The sequence below is a fragment of the Bos grunniens genome, chromosome 3 (assembly GCF_055505025.1).
Source record: "Bos grunniens cultivar Pamir isolate PY7600 chromosome 3, Bosgru_T2T1.0, whole genome shotgun sequence".
NCBI lineage: Eukaryota > Metazoa > Chordata > Mammalia > Artiodactyla > Bovidae > Bos > Bos grunniens.
Window position 1 is genome coordinate 514,909 of NC_141167.1, and position 15,671 is coordinate 530,579.

The 15,671-nt window shown below is 45.9% G+C and overlaps 1 pseudogene across 1 annotated transcript; it reads left to right on the plus strand.

Annotated features, from left to right (window-relative positions):
• The first annotated feature begins 108 nt into the window (after window positions 1-108).
• LOC147374752 (small ribosomal subunit protein uS2 pseudogene) lies at window positions 109-15,255 on the plus strand (annotated as a pseudogene). The gene is made up of 4 exons (XR_015161693.1): window positions 109-312; window positions 12,019-13,074; window positions 15,044-15,134; window positions 15,236-15,255. The product of XR_015161693.1 is annotated as a small ribosomal subunit protein uS2 pseudogene (transcript).
• The last annotated feature ends 416 nt before the right edge of the window (window positions 15,256-15,671 follow it).

The window sequence follows — 15,671 nt, forward strand, 5'->3', positions numbered from 1 at the left end:
ATGTACTGTAATGTAGGTATTCAATGAGAAATCTCGAAATTAATTCTAATGAAAATTACCATTATCATTGTAACTCAACAATAATGTAATTATTACCTTTGTTTGCAGTTAATTTAAGAAACAGTTTCAAGTTTATCCACAGAGTATCCAATTGAAGACGACCAGAGAAGGATATTGAAATGAAGAACTTTCTTCATACACTGTGAAGTTGGGGAACCTCTCCTTCCAGCCATGAGGCCCTGCCCTGCAACAGCCGACCTGGAAAGCCAGACCCCAGCCCCTGCAGCAATGGGCTCCAGGATTCAGTGCGTGGTCAGTGACTGCCACCTTTCTTATTTTCCTTCCTTTCAATTTAGTACCAAATGGGGGAAACCAAATCTGTCATCTAAGCAGTCACCTGGGACGGCCCTCTTCCTCCCAGCCTGTCTCCGGCTTCCCCACATTACACGCCCTGAGTAGGACATGCTTTCCCTCTTTCCCACCAGAGCGCGTCCCACTCCTCTGTGTGTCCTGAGTCTCAGCCTAGGCGAGTGGTGGTGGCTGACTCCTTGCTCTGGAGACAAATTCTGAAGAAACAGTGAAGGATCGGGAAAATATCCTGGAGTAGGAAACAGCCACCGCTCCAGTATTCTTGCCTGGAAAATTCCATGAAAAGAGGAGCCTGGCCATCTGCAGGCCGTGGGGTCACAAGGAGTCAAACACGACTGAGCATGCACACACAGACACAGGCACCTTTGTTTATGTCTACAGAGCTTAGAGTGAGAACCAAATAAAGCACTGAGGATAATATGTGGGTTTTGTTATTTTTGAAAAAAATCTAATTAATCATTTTAAGTTGAGATATATATCATATACCAAAAAATTCTCCTTTGAGAACTATATTTTAGTGATTGCCTATCTCTATAGTTGTGTAGCCATCATCACTATCTAACCCAGAATATTTTATATTTTATCTCCCTACAAAGACACCTAGTGTTCCTTAATCAGTCACTTTTAATTCCACATTCCTCACTCTTTCATCCTCATGGAATTGCCTATTCGGTGTATTTCAAGCACATGGGTTTGTACAACTGTGGCCATTTAGGTCCGGTTTCTTACACAGTGTCATGTTTTTGAAGCTTATTCATATTTTATCATGTGATCCAATTTTTTGTTTGGCTTCAGAATTTTCCTAAGTCTTTAACACATGCACACACACACACACACACACAGACATGCTACAGTTCTTTTAATGTGGAAAATACACAGAGGTCCAATGTTGCCATGAGAACCATTTTATGCAGACAGTTCCATGGCATAAAGTACTGCCTTCCTGTAGGCACTCAACCTGCCCACCAACCCACAGTGGCCAGCAAGCACAGAGGATGCCAGCCCAACTGTGTTGCCCATTGTCAGAACTCCCAACAGCACCCACCCAGGCCAAGACTCAACAATAGGTGCAGCTCCCTGTGGCCAAAGGAGAGCCCAACTGTGCTGGGGGGTGGGGGGGGGGGGCGGTGGTGGCAAAGGGAGTGAGAGATGAAAGGAGAGACAAGTGGGAAAGTCCACAGCACCTGGTCTTTCCAGGTGGTCTTGCAACCAAGTACTAATCAGGCTCAACCTTGCTTTAGCTTCTGAGCTCAGAAATTAACAGGGCCCTTCATGGTGGCATGGCCCTAGATGATGGCAGCCCCGACCAGGCACCCCAATACCCTGTGCTGTGGGGCCCTGCCATGCCAGCCTCACCAGCCCCTGTCAGAGCCCTGGGGTGCCCAGCATCTGTGGACAAACCGCTCCTGACACATCCTTCAGCCCTGTGGAGGCCCAGCCATCAGGCTGTGACTTGGAGTTCCCAGGAGATGGTTATCACTCAGGGTATGTGGCCAGTGGCAATAGGGCCTGACCCTCTGGAAGTGAGTGGAGAAAAGCCCAGTGCTCTAATTCAATGCTGTCCTGGCACCAACTGAGTGTCCCTCACTGACATCTTCACTGCTTCATCCAGATATTGCACGTACCACTCGTGTTCTGGCTGGGATTCTAGCGGCAGCCTTCACGGGGCTGCAGCCTTTCAGTGACCAATCCCAAGTGCTGATGCCTCTGCCTGTGGGCCTCACACAGGGAGTACCGCTGTCAATGCTTAGGGATAAAAACAGCAGATCTAAGACGCTGAAGGCTTGTCCTAGGTCTTGCAAACAGCTCAGAACTGAGGTCTGGTGGCCTTAATGCTGTGACCTAAGACCACACCATCTGCCAGCAGACATGTCAATCTCCAGATAATCAGGATCAGATTGATTAAGTACAAAGAGGGACAAGTGTGTCATGTTGGGAGGAGGGAGGAGGAAGGAGGAAACAACACCCCTCTGCCTTTGTCTCCCTCCTTCCAGCTGCCCAGGGGGCCCAGCCACCTCCTCAATATCCTGTGTTCATGTAGTGTTCTGTTTTGACTCAGACAACATGGAGGGTCCCTGCCCCTCAAGTAGTGATTCTCTCAGTTTTGAGGGGTACAGTCATGAAATGTCTTCCAGTGTAAAAATAAAGAAAAGATAAAATTCACCCAGACCACTGGAGTTCCTTATGAGGTGAGGGTGATATAAGGTCCCTTGAACTTCTGTTCTGGAAAGAGGGAGGGAGGAGGAAGAAAAAGCTGATCTTCAGTGAATGTAACCTTCTCATGGACTCTGTGTAGTCATTTTATCTGTACAGCTATTCAGTCATCATAACATTTACTCAAGGTCTTTTCTCTTTCTGGCCTGATGTTCTCATGGAGCTCACAGGCTGAAGAGGTGCTCAAAGTGAGAGAGTCAGTTACTAGGCAGGTTGATAAGAAGTCCTGGGGAAGCCGAGGAGAGAGGGGTCTGGAGTTTTCAAGGAGGAGGAAAAGACAAACATCTTTTTTTCTCTACATTCTTTGTCTTAGTTACTTAAGACATTTGTTTTGTTTTGTTTTGTTTCTTTCTTTAGGCCCAGAACTGATGATTACACAACTCAGTTTAAACTCTGAAAGAAAGTGAAGTTGCTCGGTCATGCCTGACTCTTTGCAACCCCATGGACTGTAGCCTACCAGGCTCCTCTATCCATGGGATTTTCCAGGCAAGAGTACTGGAGTGCGTTGCCATTTCTTTCTCCAGAGGATCTTCCCAACCCAGGGATCCAGCCCAGGTCTCCCACATTGTAGGCAGATGCTTTACCATCTGAGCCACTTAAACTCTGTACTAAGGATCATATAAGAACAATGTATCTTGCTTGAGGACAGTTTCTCCTTTCTGAAAACATTCTGATTAATCCTGACATCTTAGAATGTATATTATGGGAATGGGTCTGCTAGGATCTTTCTGTTAAAATCTAATCCTGTTATCCTAAAATGCTAATTGTGGGAGTGGGTCTGGTAAAACTTTCACAAACTTGAGACATTCTTTTGATTTATTGTAGTAACTAATTTAAAAAGTATATACCTCCCTTGCTAACACTAGCAAGGGGGGCACTCTCTACCCACTTCTGCTGTCCATGTCAGAAGCTTTCTATGACTTTTTTCCACTGTCATAAAACTCTGCTACACAAACGCTCTTGAGTGATCAATCCTGGTCCCTTGCCCTGAAGCTAAATCATCTTTGGAGATCCTGAATCTGACATTATTCACTGTAAGCTCGATTGAATCTATAACAATCTCTTAAAAGCCAAATATAATCCTAAAATAAGCTATGCTGCTGCTAAGTCACTTCAGTCGTGTCCAACTCTGTGCGATGCCATAGAAGGCAGCACACCAGGCTCCCCCATCCCTGGGATTCTCCAGGCAATAGCACTGGAGTGGGGTGCCATTGCCATCTCCAAAATAAGCTATATGCCCTATTAAAATAAAATTCAACTGAGTAAAATTTAAAAATCTTAGCGCCTTTATTTAAAGATTAATGAATCAGGCAGCATCCAACTTAGCAGTTAGAAACTCTGAGGAGTTGCACAAAATAAAAGACTTTTATAGGCATAAGGGATCGGGAACAAGGACGTTGTACTGGGCAAAGAATCCAAGTGATTACTTCGAGGTTACTTTCCATTAGAGGCTGGAAAGCTTTCTCAGGCAGATGACTTAACTAGTGATAATCAGAAGATTCCTGGCTGACTGGTTCAAGATTTCATTTCTAGAAGAGCCAAAACTGCATTTATGTCGTCTATTTTGCTAGCATGGTTCCTAACTAAGCAACTCCTTTGGGGCTGTTGTTTTGTTTGTAACAGTTTCCCGGGGGCAGCAACAGGCTTACCACTGCTGGTTCTTGCCCCAAATGCTGAGAGCGAATGTGCTCTGTGCCAGGCCTGTGCTGGGGGCAGGGATCCAGCCACAACACCTCACAGTCTTTGACACTCAAGAGGAGAGTAAGACAGAAAACCACCACACTTTAAAAAGAAAGGATTCTGCTGCTCCCACAGAGCTGACACTGTGGAGCGAGACAAGGAATAAACAGAACAGCTTGTAGAAGAGTCAGCTCCATGGAGTGAAGGGCGGGACACGGCACAGCGGGAAGGGGGGAGCTGGGGTGGTGGGAGGGTGGGGAGGAAAGGAGTCCTGGGACAGAGGACGGATGGGTGACGAGCCCCAGCGGGTGCAGACAGGGCCAGCCCTGGTGCCGTGAAGGACCGAGGTGGTAAGGGCAGGAGACATGGGGGAGCTGTCACCACAGATGCACATGGGGACATGTCTCTGAGGAGGTGACATTTAAGCTGCGCTCTGAGCCACTGTCCCCTTCCCTTGTTACCCAGAGGCAGACACTGAGAATGGCCGCTAACATCATGCGCACCAGCCAGTCCTGAACCTACGCACCCAGCTCACTGTTCCTCCTGAGGAGTCACAGTAAAGGCCCCTGTACCTAATTCCCCTCCCTCAATCTGCGGACAAGTCCGGTCCTTTCCTGTGTGGCCCAATGGTGTGACCTGTCCCTCCTCTTGGGAACTGTAAGTCATCAACTCTTTTTGAGGACAGTTATCTCCTGATCTGTTTGCCTTATTATGCCTGCAATTTCCTACTAATACACTATATTTTAAATTAGCCAAGAATGACAGCACACTCTAGACACAGAGTGTCTTAACTGAGCACACTCAATTAAGTGTGGACAAATGGCAAATGATCTAGGACACTTCCCGCAATGTCCTCAATCAGTTTAATGTTTGATTGTGTGTTAAGTGGTGTTTTGTGTTTTCCCGCCTGGTTAGTTTCCTCTGGGTCAGCTGTGCTTTCTTTCACCAACTCTTTCTCCTGGCAAAATTACTTGCAAGCACAACTGAAATTCAGAATATGTTCAAATTGTTCCCTACAGGGCAAGCATCTTAGAGCAAAACTTAATGCAGCACTGATAAGGCGTCATGTCTTTCTCCAAGTTGGCTAAGAACGAGCAGAGTAGGACTTGTGTGGTTAGTCCCTCTGTTGTGTCCAGCTCCTTGTGACCTGTCCTTTGAGAGGAGCCTGGCAGGCTACAGGCCCTGGAGTCCCAAAGAGTTGGACACGACTGAGCAACTATATATTCTTCCGGATTCTTTCCCATTACAGGTCGTCACAAGATACTGAGTACAGCTCCCTCACTACACAGCAGCTCCTTATGTCACCTGGTGTACATACAGAAGTGTGTGGGTACTGACCCCAAACTCCTAACTCACCTCTCCCCACACCCCCGTTTCCTCTTAGGTAACCATAAGCGTGTTTTCTATGTCTGTGACTCTACCTCTGCTTTGTAAATAAGTTCATCTGTATCATTCTTCAATATTCCACATATGTGATGTCATATGATGCCTGTCTCTTTCTGTCTGACTTCACTTAAAGTGAAATCACCATGTTCATCCATGTTGCTGCAAATGGCGTTATTTCATTTGATTTTATGACTGAGTAAATTTCCATTGTATATATATTCCACATCTTCTGGAGCAAGCACTTCTTAGACTGTACAGCTTGACTTACTTTAAAGGAACAAAAACTGTGAGTAAACCTAAGTTTTTTTAGAGATGGGGAATTTCTCTGCAATGATTCATATGTCATTAATTAGCATTTAATGGATTAGGAGACCAAGAATAGTAGGTAAAATTGGTGTGTGGTTTTGTTTTATGTCACTTATGTCAAGTTCTCATGCTGCTGCTGCTGCTGCTAAGTGGCTTCAGTCGTGTCCGGCTCTGTGCGATCCCATAGATGGCAGCCCACCAGGCTCCCCTGCCCCTAGGATTCTCCAGGCAGGAACACTGGAGGGGGTTGCCATTTCCTTCTCCAATGCACACAAGTGAAAAGTGGAAGTGAAGTCACTCAGTTGTGTCCGACTCCTATCAGGGTTAAATTATGTTCACAAAATACAGATTTCTTCTGTTCCTCTATTCTTGATTCTCTAAAATTATGTGGTACTTTTGTAGTCAGTTGTTCTTTGTTTGCATAGCCTTCACATGATTTTCAGAACTAATTCTTGAAAAAAAAATTATTTTATAGCCTTCCTTGCTTATTTTTCTTTTGTTACAACTGCTTTAAATATTGGTCTTGAGAATTCATATTTTTCCAGAAAGTAGTCAATTTCTTGAATATTCTTGTATATTTGCAGTGTATATAAAGGGGTTTATATTCATTTTTGTGGGTGGGTATGAGGTAATATGAAATATACATCAGACCTCTTGTTTGACACAGGACCCCTAAGTGTCTTGAAGTTTCCTGGGTGATAGAAATGTCTTTTGGCTTGTTTTCTTTGTATGATTCCTGAAAGTGTTAATTTTGTTTTTTCCTGGTAGGAAATGATTACCTTCATAACAGACACATTTGAGGATTATTGCTAAGGTTTGTTAGTACAATTCTATGTGCCCTTTATTTTAAGGCTTGTGATTAGTTTCATCTCTCTCTCTCTTTTTTTTTTTTTTTTTTTAGTTTCACCTCTAATATATGCATTTTCTGTCTCAGTTGAATGCCCCATATATTCAAGGAGGTTTCTTCACTCTGGCTGGTGAGGATTCTCAGCCCCACATGAATGTTGCACATTATTCAATGCATTCAGTTCAGTTCATTTCAGTTGCTCAGTCGTGTCCAACTCTTTGCAACCCCATGAACCACAGTGCACCAGGCTCCCTGAGTTCACCCAAACTCATGTTCATTGAATCAGTGATGCCATCCAACCATCTCATCCTCTGTCATCCCCTTGTCTTCCTGCCCCCAATCCCTCCCAGCATCAGAGTCTTTTCCAATGAGTCAGCTCTTCACATCAGGTGGCCAAAGTATTGGAGTTTCAGCTTCAGCATCAGTCCTTCCAGTGAACACCCAGGACTGATCTCCTTTAGAATGGACTGGTTGGATCTCCTTGCTGTCCAAGGGACTTTCAAGAGTCTTCTCCAACCCCAGAGTCCAAAAGCATCAATTCTTCTCTGCTAAGTTTTCTTTATAGTCCAACTCTCACATCCATACATGACTACTGGAAAAACCATAGCTTTGACTAGATGGAATTTTGTTAGCAAAGTACTGTCTCTGCTTTTTAATATGCTGTCTAGTTTGGTCATAACTTTCCTTTCAAGCAGTAAGCATCTTTGAATTCCATGGATGCAATCACCATCTGCGGTGATTTGTGAGCCCCCCAAAATAAAGTCAGCCACTGTTTCCAATGTTTCCCCATCTATTTGTTGAGCTATTTCAAATCCTAAAAGATGATTCTGTGAAAGTGTTGCACTCAATATGTCAGAAAATTTGGAAAACTCAGCAGTGGCCACAGGAATGGAAAAGGTCAGCGTTCATTCCAATCCCAAAGAAAGGCAATGTCAAAGAATGCTCAAACAACTGCACAATTGCACTCATCTCACACGCTAGTAAAGTAATGCTCAAAATTCTCCAAGCCAGGCTTCAGCAATACGTGAACCATGAACTTCCTGATGTTCAAGCTGGTTTTAGAAAAGGCAGAGGAACCAGAGACCAAATTGCCAACATCCACTGGATCATCAAAAAAGCAAGAGAGTTCCAGAAAAATATCTATTTCTGATTTATTGACTATGCCAAAGCCTTTGACTGTGTGGATCACAACAAGCTGTGGAAAATTCTGAAAAAGAATACCAGACCACCAGACCTGCCGCTTGAGAAACCTGTAGGAAGCAACAGTTAGAACTGGACATAGAACAACAGACTGGTTCCAAATAGGAAAAGGAGTATGTCAAGGCTGTATATTGTCACCCTGCTTATTTAACTTATATGCGGAGTACATCATGAGAAACGCTGGGCTGGAAGAAGCACAAGCTGGGATCAAGATTGCCAGGAGAAATATCGATAACCTCGGATATGCAGATGACACCACTCTTATGGCAGAAAGTAAAGAGGAACTGAAGAGCCTCTTGATGAAAGTGAAAGAGAAGAGTGAAAAAGTTGGCTTAAAGCTCAACATTCAGAAAACTAAGATCATGGCATCTGGTCCCACTCAATGCATAGCTCTCCAGTAATAATTCTTTCCTCAAAAGTTGTTCCTGCCCAGCCTTGTGGAATTTCACCTGCGTGTGATCAGATGACAGAGACTCAGTGGGCTCATTAGGCACTTGTAATCATTCTTTCTGTCTGAGTAGCTCTCTCTTTTAGATGCCCTGCCCCACACATATCACCTTCTGCACCTCCCTGGCTCACTTGTGTTCTCAGATCAGGGCTTTGCTGGGCTGCATCTGGGTTCCCCTCCCTGTACCTGCAACATGGAAATTGCCTGAAGGCAGACAGCCAGGAGTTTTCAGATGGATTTGTGCATCCATCTTCACTCTAGGAACTTAGTCCTGCATGGCCTGCTGTCCAGGATCTGAAAACAGTTGTTCCCAGTATTTTGTTCAGCTTTCTAATTACCAGTGCCAGGTGAGGAAGTTCAGATACTGTTCCTCTTAAAGCTGGGAGTGGAAGTCACATTTTATTTTTACAGACACTCTTTGAATCAGTAATTCTAAATCAGTTAACCATATATGTTTAAAAGTATCCTTTGCTTCATTTTCTCTGTTTTGTTCTTGCAAATGTAAAAACAAAACCAAATATCAAGAGACACATTAAAACAGGTTTTGTTTTCTGCTTTTCCTGGTTGAACTTTATGCCAACAAATCCTAGGTAAGAACTTAGGAAGCTGCAGTAAGTCAAGGCACCAGCAAGATCACAGGATCCGCAATCAACAGGGATATTAATGGTACCAGAGAGCCTTTTTTTTTGCCATGCCATAGGAGGTGGATGCAGTAGTTGAGGGGCTAGAGGGATCCCAGGACCTTAATGACACCAGTGAGCCAACTAAAATACAGGAGGCTGAGGCCAGGTACAGCACGTTTGGCCAATGTGAGCTGACACATATTTAATTCTGAATTTCCAGATCAATTACCTCAAACAAAATGTTCACCTTCTTCTGATATTCACATAGAAAGATTGCATAGAATTTTTTGCCTAGAAATTCTACTTCCATGGAAGAAAGCCACCAGGAAGATTGCTTGGAGAATATAAGGGATGTGTGGTTTTTAGGTGGAGAAAGAGGAAGTGAGTAAATGGCAAGTGTGGTTCAAAAATGGAAAGGGGTCTGTGCAAACCCAGCAGGCTCTCTTTGGTGGAAGGCAGGCCATGCACTCACTGCTCCTTCCCCCTTTTGCTGAGATCACTTTTATCATGTTTTAGGTAGCTCCAATGAAAACTTCAAGTACAGGGGCTTCCCTGGTGGTCCAGTGGTTAAGAATCTACCTTGCAGTGCAGGGGACACCGGTTCGATCTCTGGTCCCCAGAAGATCCCACATGTCACAGAGAAATTAAGTCTGTACACCGCCAATACTGAGCCGAGGCATCCTAGAGCCCAGCACTCCACAGCAAGAGAAGCCACCAAAGCGGGAAGCCCAACCACCCAACTAGAGCACAGGCCCTGCTCGCTACAAGTGGAGAGAGCCTGCAGGCAGCAAAGAACACCCAGGGCAGCCAAAAAGAAATAAAAATTATATTTAAACAAAAACCCCTTCAAGTACAGTGACTCTCAATGGCTCAAGTAACTCCTGCTCGATGTTCTCAGCACACCGGCATGTGGGGTCTACAGGAACCCCCTCCACCCATGAAGGCCCAGAGTCTCCATAGACCACGTGTCTCCACCACTGTGCTGTGCCGTCTCCCCGTTCTCCTCTGCACAGAACTGCTTCTGATGGTGTCACTCTTTAGGCAGGGGAGTCATTCTTGTGAATCATCATCTAAGAATTAATATCATCTCACCTGCAATTTTATTTCTGTATTCCTTAAAAGCAGTTCCTTAAAATCCCAATTGTATTCCTTAAAAGAGTGTTTTAACAAAATCTTGATTTGAACACGTATGTTTTTATTTATCAACTTTCATGTCTCCTTCATTGTGTCCTGTGCTCTGGCTCAGCCTCTCTTGGCCTCTGCTCTTGGCCTCTCAGGAAACAGCGTACAGGATGTGTTAGTTGCATCCACCCTCCCTCTCACTGGCTCTTTTCCATACTCCCTCATCTCTGTGATACGTGTAACTCTGTGCACATCACTATCACCGTGACACCCTCCCTCCCTTGGAAAGCCTGTTATCACCTTCCTGCTCCTTTCTCTGCTGCCCCGTGTGTGTCCCTGCCTGACACTCACAGCAGCCTCACAGCAGGCACTCTCCCTCACTCTTCTCTCCAGAGTTCCTGCTGGAATTTCTGGACACCACCTCCCAAGTATTTACCTCTGACTCTGACTTCTCCTTCCCTGGTGGGCCCTGTAGCATCTTCCCCTGAGTGAAGAACACAGATAAAACCTAAATTCTCCTTCTTCCCCAGCTACCTTACACTCCCCTGTGGATGTCTCCTCATCCAGGCTCAGTGATTCAGTATCATCCATAAACCATTTTTCTATACTCAACCATCTATCTGGCCGTATTGATACCATCTCCAGGGGAGTGGGTGGAGCAATGATGGGCAATGTTGAGATGGCAGGTAGAGTCCAGACCAGGCAATGAGGGTGTGAGAATGAAGGACAGTGCTAAGAAGAGGAGCAGATTGTAGAGAAGTCACAAGGGCAGAAGAGGTTGGAGAATGTTTTTGAAAACAGATCAGGGAGAAATCTGGGAGAGGAGAGGTTGAGTCTTAAGGAAAGAGAAATGATCATTGCATAGCTCCTCAGGGGGATGGGGTGGGGGTGGGGGGTGAAATCCAGCAACGTGCTAGTTTATCAGCAGAATCCTATCAGATGCTACATTTCAGTTAGAAATACTTCAGGCTACAAATCCATTAGATTTGTAGAAATTCCATATGCATTAGAAATTGATACATTTTCCTGCAATGGAATAAATTAGGCTAAGGTTATGCATTACATAGTTTTTTGTGATGTCAAGATGTCATTTTATATTAGTGTTTAGTCCAATGTGGACCAGTATTATAGTACATCATCTATTCAGTGGACTGATTTGTGGAAAATAGTGTTCCAAGAGAGAATATTCCCCAAGATATTGTCAGCTGAATATAAGCAAGATACCATAGAACACTGTGCAGAGTATGTGACCATGTATGGTTTTAAATGTGGTTGTGCTCAGTCACTCAGTCATGTCCCACACTTTGTGACACTATGGACTGTAGCCCATTGGGCTCCTCTGCCCATGGCGATGCTCCAGGCAGGGATACTAGAGTGGGTTGCCATTTCCTGCTCCAGAGGATCTTCCAGACCCAGGGATTGAATCTGAGTCCCTTATGTCTCCTGCATAGGGAGGTGGGTTCTTTACCATTAGCACCACATGTGGAGTGAAGAAGAAATAGATAGTCATAGTTGCTTGTGTATCTATAAAATGACATTCTGGGCCTTCTCTCTTGATCCAGGGGCTAAGACTCTGCACTCTCATTGTAGGGGCCTGAGTTCAATCCCTTGTCAGGAAACTAGAACCCACATGCCATACCTAAGAGTTCCCATGGCAAAGGTCCCGCGGGCACAGCCAAATAAACACTTAGAAAAAATAAATAAACCTCCGGAAGCTATTCCTGAGAAACAAAACACGTGGCTGACTGTGGAAGCAGCAGGGCCTTGACAAGAAGGGAGGCGGTAGGAAGAACAATGTAATATGAAGTATTTTATATTTCTAGGTTCTTGAATCTTGTACATGTATTATAAGTTTCTCAGAAATGCCAAGACATTATAAAAGAATTTAAACCTCTAAAGAATAAAACTCACAGCGTTATTTCTACAAACTGAATTAAAGTCAAGTTTGTTTTATCAGAAAGATTATCTGGCTTCTCTAAAACATCTTCTCAGGCTTTTCCCAGCCACCCACACAGTGGTCCATAGGGCACTGTCTGGATTCTTGTCATAATGTGAAGTGAATCTTTTACACTATCCTCGGTCCCTGATGTCCAGCAAATGAAGGACGACGTCATCACGTTCCTTGCAGCAGGGGCCCACTTAGGTAGCACGGACCTTTACTTCCCAACGGAGCAGTACATCTACAGAAGGAAAAGTGACGGCATCTACACTAGGAATCCGAAGAGAACCTGGGAGAAGCTTCTGTAGGCAGCTCATGCCATCGTTGCCACTGAAAACCCAGCTGCTGTCCCTGCTGCGTCCTCCAGGAACCCTCGCCAGCGAGCTGAGCTGCAGTTTGCTGCCACCACTCCTCTGGTCAGCCGCTTCGCTCCTGGAGCCTCCACTAACCAGACCCAGGCAGCTTCCAGGAGCCAAGACTCCTGGTGGTTACGAGGCCAGGGCTGACCGCCAGCCTCTCCCAGAGGCATGTATGTGAACTTCTTACCATCGGTCTGTGTGACACGGACTCTCCTCTGCACTCTGGAAAGGACCCATTCCCGGCAACCAGGGAGCTCAGTCCGTGGGTCTGACTTGGCGGATGCTCACCTGGGAAGTTCTGCCTGTGCGCGGCATCGTTTCCTGTGAACACTCTTGGGAGGTCGTGCCTGATCTCTACATCTGCAGATTCTGAAGAGATTAAAAGGGAAGAGCAGGTGCCAGCTGAGCAAGCTCTGACCAAGAAGGACTTCACCATGAATGGGTCACTTCAGCAGCTGAGTGCAACGCTACTGGATCTGAGGTGCTGGCCTAGTCCACAGGTGGGCAGCGAGCTCACTGCCTACTCCGCAGTTTCCCCTGAAGGCTGGCCTGCAGTGCCCACTGCTCAGGCCACTGGACGGGTAGGCACAGCACTGGGTGCGCTTCAGCTGTTCTTTCACAGGCTCTTTTCTTGGGTGGGGGCTGTGCTGCGTCCTTGCTGCTGCACAGGTTTGCTCTGGTTGCGGTGAGCGGGGAGCACTCTGGTTGTGGTGCCTGGCCTTCTCGTTGCAGCAGCTTCTCTTGTTATGGAGCGTGGGTCCCAGGGCCCCCAGGCTTCAGTGGTGGCAGAGTGTGGGCTCAGGAGCTGTGGCCCCCAGGCTGTGGAGCACAGGCTTGATGGTTGTGGTGCATGGCCTTAGTTCCTCTGAGGCATGTGGGTTCTTCCTGGACCAGGGATTGAACTCATGTCTCCTGCATTGGCAGGATTCTTTACCATGAGCCATTATGGAAACCCCACAAACTCTTAAAATGGAAATTGGTTGACAGAAAATAAGCAGTTTCTAAATAAATAAATATGTCTACTCATGAGAAAGTTCTGTGGCTTTTGCTTTCTTCCTTTCACATAAGAGGAAAATTTCCTAATTCATAGTTCATTATGTTCTTCCCTCAAACAACATTTGCAACCGCTAATTTTATTAGCTAAGCTTGATCCAATTTTTAAAACACTTTTCTCCCACTTTCCCCTATGCACTGTACATTCATTATCAATTGAGATAATATTTTATCATTGTTCAGTCACTCAGTCATGTCCAACTCTTTCCGACCCCATGGACTGCAGCACACCAGGCTTCCCTGTCCTTCACCATCTCCCAGAGATTATATTTATATACTTCATATGGATAGGAGGATAATCAGTTGACTTCATCCTTGAATTATTTCTCTGAATCTGACATATTAATATGCTGCTGCTAAGTTGCCTCAGTCGTGTCTGACTCTGTGCAACCCCGTAGACGGCAGCCCACCAGGCTCCCCTGTTCCTGGGATTCTCCAGGCAAGAACACTGGAGTGGGTTGCCATTTCCTTCTCCAATGCATGAAAGTGAAAAGTGAAAGTGAAGTCACTCAGTTGTGTCCGACTCTTTGCAACCCCATGGACTGCAGCCCACCAGGCTCCTTCGTCCATGGGATTTTCCAGGCAAGAGTACTGGAGTGTGGTGCCATCGCCTTCTCCGATTAAAATGCTAGTAAGATATAAGACACTTGATTGACTTCAGCATAATAAAAAATAACAGAATCAGGTGACCATATCTGAAGACTGATTATAAAAGCAGCAGCCATGTTTATGAGGAGCAGTGACACACGGGGGGACATTTTATGTGGTGAGAGAGGGGCGCTGGCCTCAGGGATTTAAAGGGCTGCTTGAAAACAGACGAACTCGGCTCAGTGGATGGACCTCCTGGGAGTCACTTCCCAGAGACACACGGGACAGAGTCCTGAGCATCCTGAGTGCCCACAAGGTGGTCTGAAGCGGTGGCCAGGGCACCCCTCTGGGTATCAGTGGAGATGGTAGCTGTGTTGTGTGTCTGTACGAGTCTGTATAAGGTGACCCTGCATGCAGAAAACCAAATTTGACTAAATGGCAGATGGCCTCAGCTCTAATAGTAAGATCTTTTCTTAAATCAATTTCTTTCTCCTCTCAGCTTCTCCATCTGAAAGGAGTTACTCTTCATGAGACCCATTCTCTTTTAATTCCCTTCTACAAAGCCTCAAATTTTGTAGCTTTTTTTCAGTATCTTTCCATGTTTTTCCTCAGACAAGATAAGCATATAGTGCCAGATTACAGGGCTGACAGCGCGGAAAAGACAGTTTATTGATGGTAAAAAAAAGATCTGCCTTCTGACCAGCAGCCGCCGCTCACGGTGAGGCAAACCGGAAGTGCCTGCAGACGCAGAGACGCGTGCACAGGGAGCGGGACGCTTTAGCCACAGCCCTTATCAGCGCAGCTGTCAGAAAGGGGTCCTTCCTTGACCTGACTCGTGCTTCCTGTTTCTTTAGCTCCCTGTGCTTCGGGGCTGCTCTGCTGAGTTGGACTCCCCTTTGCTTTTCCTAGATCTCCTTGGGGCCTTCTCACAAGGCCCGGCAGCAGGCAGGAAGCAGCAGCACCATTGGGCAGGTCTGCTCCTGTAACTCCTCTGGCAGCCGTGCGGCTGGGACAGCGCTGAGCGTCCACCGTCCCTCTCATGGGACCAGAGGTCGGAATGGGGAAGATGGAAGGGCTGCCTTTGCTTTCTTTCACTCCCAGGCCAGGAGCTCTTCACCTGAGGGATCTGGAGAGCCCAGGGAGCCTGTGGCCTCCCTGAAGTGATGCTTAAAATGTGTCTGTGCACAAGCTTTTGTTCAGATAAGAGTAAATGCCCTGGATTCACCCCTTCAGAATATTTTATCTTTGTTCCTAGTCTGTACAGATCCTGTGCTTTGAAGCGCAACACCGCTGCAGTGATTTCATCACACTTCCACTGCTGCCGGTCCCTAGGAAACCCAGCTTTCAGAATCAAGAGAAGCTGGTGGCTGACAAGGCTTAAAAACATCCTTTGAAGTACCTAGAATCAAGAGCACTTGACTGTACCGGAACATTTTAACGTCTAGTAGTTTGTTTTTCGCTTGTGAACAGCTAGGTCAAATTGTCCCCACACAAGAAAACCGAACTAAAGTCTATGTGTCTGACCAGGGTCACAGGA